This window comes from Oryzias melastigma, unplaced genomic scaffold, assembly GCF_002922805.2.
Source record: "Oryzias melastigma strain HK-1 unplaced genomic scaffold, ASM292280v2 sc00347, whole genome shotgun sequence".
In the NCBI taxonomy this organism is placed as follows: Eukaryota; Metazoa; Chordata; class Actinopteri; order Beloniformes; family Adrianichthyidae; genus Oryzias; species Oryzias melastigma.
Window position 1 is genome coordinate 60,990 of NW_023416945.1, and position 11,475 is coordinate 72,464.

An 11,475-nucleotide genomic window follows, 5' to 3' on the forward strand; every position below is an offset into this window, starting at 1 on the left:
TGCTACATATGCAAAAAAGAAACACTGTAGCGCCCTGAAATATGTTAGAATGAGTTTTTATTTCATTTTAATGATCAAGAATTAAATAATAATCAAATTTTTTTTTTCCCATAAAAAGTTTTTCTGCAGCTGGGACTCAAACCCTATCCTCTGCAATGGGAAACAGCTTCGCTGACAGACGCACTAGCATTTAATGTGCAAATTTTACCACGGTAGATCACGAGACGGACATCTGTGGTGTTAAAGTTTAAATATTTATGTTAAGGGTTTAAAAAGAGGAAAAGAAAACTGTTATTAATAACAAGTCTCTGGAAAACGGTATCATTCAAATGAGTTGGGGAAACTGCAGTCAGTCGACTCGTGTCCTCCAAATTCCTATCCTGACGTAAATGGCAATCCCTCCAGATTAATTCCGCCTCCTCTCTACATGATCCTCTATGAATAAACATGTCATTTTGGTTTCTGCGTGATGGAAATGTGCAGTTTCTAATGTGAATCTCAAAATGTTGATGATGAAATCCTATTTGAACATCCTTCACTTTAAGAAGGGGCGGAGACCGCAGAGAACTCTGAGTTTCCTGAAGAAAACCTGCTACCGACCAGGTTACCGTAAAAGACTCAGTAACCGTAGTGACTGATTCTGAGTCCAGCTTACCCCGCTTCGTGAAACAGGCTTGGTTTCACCCACTATCACAGGTTCAAGTTAACTCCGTTTCTGAAACCGAAACCTCAGTTTGCCTGAATTTGGAGTTCAGGAAATCAAAGTTCCAACAACGAGCCCCTGGACAACCAAAGAAACAACACAACACAGTACAACAACAACCCAAGACACTAATTAGAATTTATAAAATAAAAAATAATAAAATGCGTTATTGTGGTAAAAGCTGGCATTTAGAAAGAAGCTGATCTGGGTTTCTTCTGTAAGTAATGATCTGCTCTGTTTTGGAGGAGGTTGTTTTTAGGTGTCTAAACAGGATGGTTGCAGACCTGGTTCTATATGAAATTTATCTTCTTCCAGACTTGAAATTCTGTCTTCCTATTATCAGTAACAGTGAAATGATTCCAGATCTTTCCGCTTTTTCAAGAGTCTCTCCTATTTTATGTTCTTGTGTTGATGTTGTTTGTCATTGTTGACACCTGGTGTTCTTAACTATCTGTCCCTCACGTGAATCTCTGTCACAAATGCGCAGAACGGTAACAAGCTTTTCACCGTTACAACCCCTGGGCTCACATACTCAGCGCTTTAACAATCAGGGAGGCCGCATCCGCTGCACGGCCCGTAGTTTGGAGAGTCCTGGTTTAGTCAATATTTCACAAGTAAAATATCTTTAAGAAACTCACTACGTGGATTAGAGTTTGTTGTACAGCGACATTTGAATAGCATTGGTGACTGCTGGGAGATCCCGAGACAAGGACAGTTCAGAAACTCTGTCCTTCTGTTCCACAGTAAGTTCTTCCTGTTCCAGCTCCTTTTAAAACTAATTTTAATGGTTCTTTATTCTTGTTGACCTCTGAAAGAAACCCACGACCACTAAATGTAAAATTCACAACCAGAAGTAGATGCTTTACGCCAATACACATGTAAGACCTTTCTGGTTTATGTACAAGATTTCTTACTTTTCACTAAAGAGTGACACAGAAAACTTGAATCATAGTTTTCAACCATAATAGAATGTCATAATCTATTGAACTAGCAAACCAGTTCAGGCACGTCTTTGATCAACGACCAGGATAAAAGACTACAAAAAATGAATTTGTAATTATACACCCCTTTAAACATGTAAAAGTAAGGGGGAAACATATGTTGTATTGGCTTTGATTATTCAATAGCATGCCTAAGAAGGACTTCCAAATGAGGATTTTTTTCATTAATGCTACTAAATTTGATCCTCAATCTTTAATCAAAATGTTACAGGATACTTAAATAGTGTAATCTTCTCAGGTACGTGTATAATTCTTACTGAGAAGGTTAAAATTAACAGGACATCCCCATTCTCGCTGGTGTTTATAGAACAACAGAAATTCCCTCTCCCTGTGTTGGGATTCCTCTCTGCTAATCTGTGAGAGTGTTTGGTGACCACAATTACTCACCTGGATCCAATCACCTACTTGGCCTCTAGTACAAAAGCCTAGCTTCTGCTTTCCCTTGCTGCCTGATTGTCAGTGTTCCCAACCCAGCTCCAAGCCAGTTCTGCTCCCTTCCTCAGTCAGCTCACCCCTGGACACTAATACCTCCTTACAATAAACCTCAACTTAAATCTCCTTGCCTGTGTCTGCTGCGTTGATCCTCCAGTCTCACTCTTCATCGTAACACCCTGTCCTCTTCCGAGTTCCTCAAATCCATCTTTAAACGGAGTGTTGCTCCGGATGCATATTCCCGCAACAAACTTTCCTTGAACATCTGTGCAGCTCTTGATGCATCTGCGATAAGATTCCAATCTGAACAAAAACATAAAGATGATCTTTCCAGAAAGTCATGCAAGTCATCATATTACCTGGAGATACAAATATTTAAGTTTACATTAAAAAGTTTTGACTATGTCACTAGAAAATTGTGTAAGATTACATCTTCATGAACAGATTGCTAATGAAACAAAAGTTATTATGAAAAATCTCAACATCTTGCAGACTGATTTTATAATCGGGTTTTTTTTTAAGAATATTATAATCATGCAAAATTAAGATTTTTATTATCACACAATTTTAGTATTATTGTACAGCGAGTACACAAACCTATGTCTGCTTCATTGATCCCCAACGCCAATGTAGATGTGGACCCCAATGCAGAAATTAGATGCTGATGTTAAATCAAATGGCCGACATGATGTTGAGGCAGATGTTCCAGGCCTCTTACTGTCTGTGGAACTGGTTTCTGCATCATGTTCCATCTGGCATTCTTGCAGTACTGGCTCCTCCAAAGTTGTCCTTTAAGTCAACAAAAATAAAATTAAGCAAAAACATTAACTGCACACAGAAACAGATTTTGCTCAAAAGCTAAAACATGCTTTCAATTTTAAAGTAGGTACACACCCATCACAGATATGTCTGTCAGAAAAGGGCACTGGGCTCTGGCAGGTGAGGCAAGAAATGACAGGGCCTGAAGGATTTGGAGTGCTCTCCTAACAACAAATAATTTCATTTTTTAATGAGTGAAAGTAAACACTTTGATTCATGAAGGAAAAAATATTAGATTCTACTTACAGATCCCAAGGGGAGATCCTGCTGGAGTGGGCGAACATAAATGATCGATTGCCCTATCTTCATGGAGGGATCTTTCGAAATTACCAAAACACCCAAAGATTTTACGAGCCTGATCCTTTCTTTGCCCACCATCTGGTTTCTCATATTGGAATCTCCTGTGACGACTGTCCTCAGAGGTCTCTTCCCACACTTGCATGCACTTATATGACTCTCTCAGAAAAACTGCTACATCATTCAGCAGAGATGCACATTCAACAACACTGCCTGTTGTGTCTGCCAGCACTAAATTTAAAATGTGTGCATAACACCAAACATGAATCTGTGCAGGAGACTGCTGTGAAAGAAAAGCTGAAAACCCCTGATAGGGCCCTTGCATGTTAGCTGCACCATCATTGGAGTTGCCTACACATGTGCCAATGTCAATGTGAAGCTTTTGCAGGGTCTGTTTTAACGGCTCAAGTAGATGCTTGCCTGTGGATTTTTCACAGTTTGTCACACCAACTAAACACTCATGAATGGCATCTGACACATATCTTACAATGATTGCACGTTGGTCTGTTGAAGTGATATCCTGAGTGCTATCAATTTGGACAGAAAACATTCCTTTCTTTCTCACCTCATCTGCAACTGAATCCTTTATTTCCTGGCTTAGAACATCCACAACTTTACCAACAATGTCTTTTGACATTAGTGTCACAAGTGAATCTCTTCTCTTTGCCCCACTCTCATGATGCTTTTTACTTTGCTCAATGCAACTGCTGATGTGCTGCTGAAGACACAGATCATACCGACTCACAAGTAATAACAACTCTAAGAAGTTTCCATGGTTGACAGCAGTATTTTCAAGAGTGTAGGCAGCTTCTTCTTTATGTCCCCTGTAACTAAGTCCTCATTTGCCGATTACTTTTATCACATCAATAATTCGTTCCATCACCTGACGCCTCTTCTTCACCTGCTCATGATTTAAAGCCATTTATTTACCCTCAAGAAGGCTTGTCACATCTGCTTTTTTTGCCATCATAAAGTAGGCATTGGCACTCTCTCTGTCTTACTTTTCTCGTGCTCTTCTATTCCCTGGTGAACATGTTTCCATGTTTTCATGCCTTGTTTCACAAATGGACCACTTGAAGCAGGTGTAAATGCCAAACATACAGAACAAAAGAGTGATTGTGATTTTTCAGAATATGTTAGCCATTTCCAGTTGGTGCTATGCTTGTTGTGAAAAACATTTACAAGTAGGGGCTGTTTAATAGGCTGCTGAGGATGGTAATTAAAAAAAACATTTCCAGGTCAGAAGGTTGTGGGTGGACAAAATAATCAAAATGTTCAGTATCATCTAGACTCGTCTTTTCTGGTCCCTGTGCCTGTGGTATTCCCTGGGCTGCCTCTGGTTCCTGCATCTGTGTATGCTGGGCTAATGCAGACTCACTGGACACTGTCTCGCTTTACCTTCTTTCAGGATCTGCTTCACCCATGAAATAATATGCAAATGGACACACAAATGCCAGGACAACAAACAGCATCTCTGTTGTGCTAATGTATGCAACACATGTTAAGTCCTAAAAACAACTTTTGTTAACTTTATTTACATTTTTACTTGCCACTTGTTCCCTTCCTAATTTTGGGTCTATCAATATAGTCATCCTGGCTTTGCCCCTCAGATGCTTCAAAAAAGCTTTCAATATAGGGATTCTTTTTGCACCACGCTTATACTTAAAATTGTTTAGATTATACTTTTGAAACATTTCAAAAAATAATTAATAGCCATTCCTTATCTATATATTGCCTGAATATTTATTTTTTTAAATGTTATTACTAATTGTGGTGCCTGCACAGTGCTAAAAAAACTGGCATTAGCTAAATATATTATGCTAGTTTTTAGTTAAATCGTCAATTAAACTTAGCGTTTCATCTTCCTTACCTTTTGCCTCTTCTGTCTGTCTTCTTGAAAACATTTCAGTGAGCTTTGCACATTTGGCAGCATCCTCAGACAATGCTTTTCTCCTCTTTAGGCTGGCCTTTTCAGCCCCACCTAGTCTCCTTCTATCCATTTCACTTGCGCGAAATAGCAGTCATGCCCGCTACTCCGCCCAGCCCGACTTTTGGCAGACGCGCGCTCTGGTGGACCCAATAAACTATGAGCAAAGCCAAGGGGTGTTTGTGAAGACTGGTATCTCCCAAACTGCCTTTGTTTCTTACAGGGAGATGGACAATTGAGAGCAAACAACCCTGCAAAGATGTAGTTGTATTGTAGCGGAGCGAGTTGAGGTGGGTGTCTGCATGAGTGCTGTTGAGAGTTCCAGAGTAATGTGAACGCACCAGGTAGAGACGCTGATGGGCCCTCATTTGTGTCACTAAATCTGTTGTTGGGGGTTTGGACTGATTACGTGCAGCTATTGGCAGAAGAGGGGCAATGGGGAGGGCTATGCAGGAGCACGGGAAACAAGACTTTTAGGAGAAGCTGATATAGAAGTTGCTGCAAAGCTGTACGGCGTTGGTTACGGTCTTATGTAACCAAAATAAATATTGAAAAGAGATTAACCTTCGGTGCCGCAGTGATTGAAAGGGACTCTATAATTTTCTACCGTGACGTTTTTTCCTGGCATTAAAAAAATTTCCTGGCACTGAATGAACCAGCCCACCGGGAATTCTCCCGACTCTCCCGATTACCCACTCCGCCCTTGGCTTCATTCTCAACGTACAGGTTGTTCTCGATCATCCCAATGCACGACAAGAATGTCAGCGCCCTCAGGAACTTATCCCCCTTGATGCGTGGTGGCATGTGGCCCAGGCACATGTGGATCCAGGGCAGTTCCTGCTCCCTGAACCTTTGAAGGCGGCTGGAGAAGCACAGGCCCCTCCTCTCCATGTCATCGAGGATGGCATTTTGTATCATTGCAATCCTGGAATCTTTGGATGGATCCAGCCCTGTTTTCACGATTTCAAGGAAGCGTGACCTGTCCCAGGACAGCTTCCCGTGCTTCCCCACGAACATCCGGATGTCTGGCACCCACCTGAGGTTGAGCTCCTCTAGCCCCAGCTGAAGGCAGAGGAGTAGGTCATGACCGGCTTGCTTGGCAAGGGAGATGCACCGTTGGTAGGTGACGGGGAAGGGCAAATGTTCCTGAGACAGCAGCTTCTCGATGTACGCCTTCGCCTCCACCGCTGCCCTCAGCTGGCCGGGGCACCTCTCCGCCTTGAGTGAGGCCAGGGGAACCCTCTCATCCCGGTAGGAATCCCCCAGAAATGCCAGCCACAGTTTCGCCCGGACCACTGGTGGAGCGGCACATAGGGACTTGGAGAAGGCGAAGACCCGCTCCACCCTCAGGGCCTGGGTCCGGTCCCTGGTCCAGTTTGTGACCGGCGGGGGGCTGATGTCGGCTGTTGCAGAGGAGTGTTGAGTCAGCGTGAGGAAGCCCCTCGTGACCGTTAGGCTGTCCGCGTGGCTGCCAGATGTCCCCAAGGCAAAAGACAGGCTTGCGTCCCCGTGGGAAAGGGGGTGTTCGTACACCAGCTCCTCCAGGGTTATCTCAGCCTGGTACACCTTCCAGGCGGTGTCGTAGCCCCCCTCGGCCAAGTGGTGGTTGAAGACATGCCGGAGGACTGCGGTCAGGTGAGCCATGGTCTTTTGAACCACGGCCAGAATGCCAGGCCTGCCCCCTCCGCTGTCCAGGAAGGGAACAATCATGGGCTTGGTGGCCAACAGTTTCCGCAGATTCCCTTCAGGTAGTTCATGCTTCCCTGAGACTGATGCCCATGAAACACCACATCCCTCGACAGGTTGGACTGGCATCTTCACTCACTGCCGATGGAGACGCAAGAGGTCGTTGCTGGCACTTTTTATGGACCGACCATTGAGCGTGATGAAGAATTTTTCTCTAGTATTTCCATCCTCGCCCAAAGAGGTCAGCCTCACCCAGCGAAAGTAGGCGTCCATAAACTGCAAAGGGAAGGAGATAGACCCATTGGACACCCACAGCTGGCGGTGTACATCAATCCAATTTAGCAATGAAAACTCACAGATGCCTGCTCTGCTGTTGGGGCAAAGCTGGCGTGCCATTCTGCAGGTGTCCCCTTTTGGCTGCACACCCTCACGCACTCCGACCCAGACAAGTGCCTGTGTGCAACCCACTCATTGATCTGTGAACAGAGGGTAGAGGTGTGTCAGCTAGGTTTCAGAAAAAAAATTCAGCTGGCTTTTATGAGAGGTGAGCTGTGTTTTAGTTGAGAAAAAAGTTTGTCGGTTTGTGTGTGCTAACTCAGTCAGGGCCTCCACCACAACGGGTCTCTGCCCATGGCCCAGGATCACAATGGCCCCACAATAGAAGCGGAGCAGAGTCTGCTCCTGCTGTGAGACCTGCTGTCCATTCTGCAGCCTGTGATGTAGCCGGAGGGCCTCTTCCCTTCCCAACTGAAAGAAGCAGCTGGCAGTCACGCAGGCATCTTATCTGGCCCTGCTCCTCATTTGGCTGCAAGGGCCCAGCCTGTTCTTCAAGGAGCGATGTAGGCATATTTGACACAAAGAAGCCCCTTTCCAGGAGCTCTTCCACCAGAAGGCTCCTCAACTCCTGGTCTGGGTATCTGTAGGAATTTCATGTTTAGGTCGGGGCCTTTGGTGCATGATGGACATGGAAACAACATAAACAGCAAAACCTACCTTTTGCACATTGTCTGATAATCCCAGTTTCTGCCCTGGCATGTCCACTCCTTCATCAACTTCTTTGCCCTCTGGGTCTGTACCCTCCTCTCTGCAGGACTGCAGTGCTTCATGCATTGTTTCTTTAAATGAAGCGGGAGATTCCCTTGAGGCTTTTCACAGAGGAGGCAGTGCACAATCCGCCGGTCAGCACTGCAGAAGGAGCAGAAACAGTCTCTCAAGCAACTAGACATAACTAAGAATATGGATACCCACATACTTGGTAAATCAGTTACCAAGGTTAAATTATTCCGACTTATGAACACCTACCTCTTTATTTTTGTTTTCGGCCATTCTCTTTTCAAAAGCAGACCTCAAGAGATATGTATCACCTGCTCCCTGTGGAAACTTGCCGACCAGCAGAAAAGCAGAATAATTGAGTTAAAAGTGCAGTTTTTAAAACACAAATCTTGCACCTCTAGCATCATTTATTTTCATATCTGAAAGAATTAAGGCAGCACTTAGTTATAGATTACATTTTCTTCTTAATTCTAAGTGACAGCAGGTCTCTTGAACATGCAGCTTATTGCAGCGACAAAGTCCCTGAGCCACAGCACAGGCGTTTGCCAAGTTTAGAACAATAAAAAATCCTTGCTTATTAAGACCTAATGATTTAGTAACATAAAGAATTTTTTTTTCATTTTGTGTCATAACTTACTTACCAACAAATATGTAACTTTTTCACAGAAGGCTTTTAAATATATATATATATATATATATATATATATGAATTACAGAGCCTACAAAAGTTGGAAGAAATCTGAAGGAAAGCCAAACACAGTCTAACTCTTCACGACCATTTTATACTAAACCAGCTGGTTCGGCCCTTTTATTCATGCATTGTGAGGTTTGAATACTTAATGTGCACCACAAAGGAAGGGGAGGGAACCATGGAAGAAAAAAATAAAGATATAGAAGAAAAACAGGCACATTGACTTGTTCCTAGTCTTTTTAGTTTTTAGAGAAAAAAAAACAATAGTAAAAATGCGTTTACAATCTTGTTAACTTCTCTTTCAATTTAATTTAATTTATTTATTTTCAATCAATGGTAAAAAAATGGAATGCTTAGTAGGAGCCATTAATCTGTTTAACTTTGTTAATATAGATTTTGCTATTCCTATACAATAAAATATTAAATGTCATACATTGGCTGAGTACTGAATATTTATCATTGAATGTGATCCCAAACTATGATCTCTTCTTCTTCTTCTTCTTCCAAGATTTTCATCAAATAAATAAAATAAAATAAAGAAACGGACAGATAAACAAAAATAGATAGAAAAAAAGAACTAAATAGTAATTGGTAAGATTAAATTTAATGAGTAAGAATATGTTCAGGAAACGTTAAAAAAACACATCTCAGTTGTTCATGTTTCTTTAGTGTCTTGAAATTTACATGTAGAGACCTACATGTAAATTGAGACGATTGGGGTCATCCTTTCACACCAAGTGACCTTCCTTACAGGAGTTTCTGGAATGTTGTCCTGCTCACCTGGAGTGCGTCAACAAGCCTTTGTTATCCCTTCGCTGTGATGATGGGTTGTTCACTCTGATCTTTAAACATTGATGGCTCATAGAATTACCATGTACGTTTCAGTGGAAGCTCCATAGAATTGATAAGAAACTGGGTTGAATTTAATGTGCATGAGCAGAATTCGCTCCAACGGTCAATAGTCTCTCCATGGGTACAGCTCTCGTGTGTGTGTGACCTTTGCAGCCTTGGAGGCAGCGAGTGAGATGCGGGGCCGTGGGCTCCACATGTGGAGCCTGTGCCCCCGGATCTCACTCGCTGCGGTGTCAGGTCAGGTATACAGGGCTTTGGAGGGTGGTTGTCCACCTGTCGTAACTCAGGAACAAAAGGTAGTGGTGGGCTAATGCCAAGGCCTACCCCCCTGGACAAGTGGGTCAGAAGAGCGCCGGCGAAGTCCTTTTCGGGCTGCAACCACCGGTTCCAGAGATCCGCCCACTTTTGGGGTGCTTTTCATTCCTTCCATGATGCATTATGTGGTTTAATATTGGAAACTGGTAATATTTACGCACAAATTCATAAGAAATGTAAACAAACGGACGCAATATATTTTTCAGTATATTAATATACTAAAATTGTCGTTTCCATTTATATAAATATACTGATCTATATGCTATTGTGATTTCTGCAATATATTGCTCTATATCAGGGGTCAGCAACGTTTATGACCTGAAGTACCAATTCAAAATATACTCCTTGACAACTGTGCCATCCCAACCATAATGTGAACTCTGTTGTCGTTCATACTGCGCAAAAACCCCTAAAATCCGGCGATATTTTTTCTTTGGATATCTTCAAAAGTAACCCATGTCTGGTGATATCCATGGTGGATACACTCCGACCATGACATTTTCTGAGTTCACGTCCTTCGCATATCAACTCCGAGTATGGGGCAATTTTACTCTGATAGAGTCTGCAATTGAGATTCTCTCCGAATATCAGATACGATATATTGTCATATGCAGGCCATATCCCAATACTAGTGATATCCAAAGTCAGGATATGTACGGATTTTAGTCAAATTGATTTTCTAAGGGTCAGCATACCCATCATATCTGAGGAGAGGATATCTCCAGATTTCACCCATGCAGGTCATCAAATGTCTTGATTTCTGAGGTTAGTATACCCATCGTATCTGACTATATATTTGAATACATTTCAAGGTTCGAGTCATCTAAAAAAGCAATACACAAAATAAAGGTGACAAAAAACCAGTTACCACTCAAATTATTTTATTAAAATAAAAAAACGTTACACACACATGCATTCCACAAACCTTTTTTTTAGGACTCCATATCACACTCCTCTGCCAGATACCAGCACTTGATGGGGTGGGTTCCTCTTGCTGAAACCAGCTGAGTGTCTTATGTGTGTGGACCTTGGCTCAATTCCTTTTTTTCTGTTGTTGTCCAAGGCTTTTTGGCATTGAGACATTAGTCTGGTTAGCCAAGTGGAGCGCCACTTTGGTGATGCATAATGATATGCAGTCTTTTCCTCATCGCTTTCTTCTTCGCTCACACAGTTTGGATTGGCTCCTTTTATGAATAACAGGTCTTCCTCATTGAGAACCTTCTCAGTGATTTTGAGCGCTTTCTGAACAAAAAAAGACAATCATTTTCTGTTTAAAATAAAACAGCTTATACATTGTATGTGTGTGTGCGCAAACTCAGTGCCAAGTAGTTTAGGTATGATAGGTACAAAAATTTTGTATGTATGTAGTACAAAAATTTATACTAAAAATAGCAGACTGGAGAATAGAAAGTATTAAACTTCTACACATAAATATTCAATATAAAGACATTTTGTTCAACTGGACCATGCAATGATCTGATTAAATTATTCAAGGCCATTTTTCAAATAGGACAACTCACCCGATCACGCCTACTGGTTAGGAGTTTCCTCCTTTTGACATCTTCCTTGCAGCCATCTCTCTCCATTCGCTCTTGGCACTTTAGGTTTTCAAAAGCTAGATTACATGCTCGTAGTAGATGGAAAATTAAAACAACATATGGTAACGCTTTATATTAAGGTGTGCTTGTTAAGTATTAAT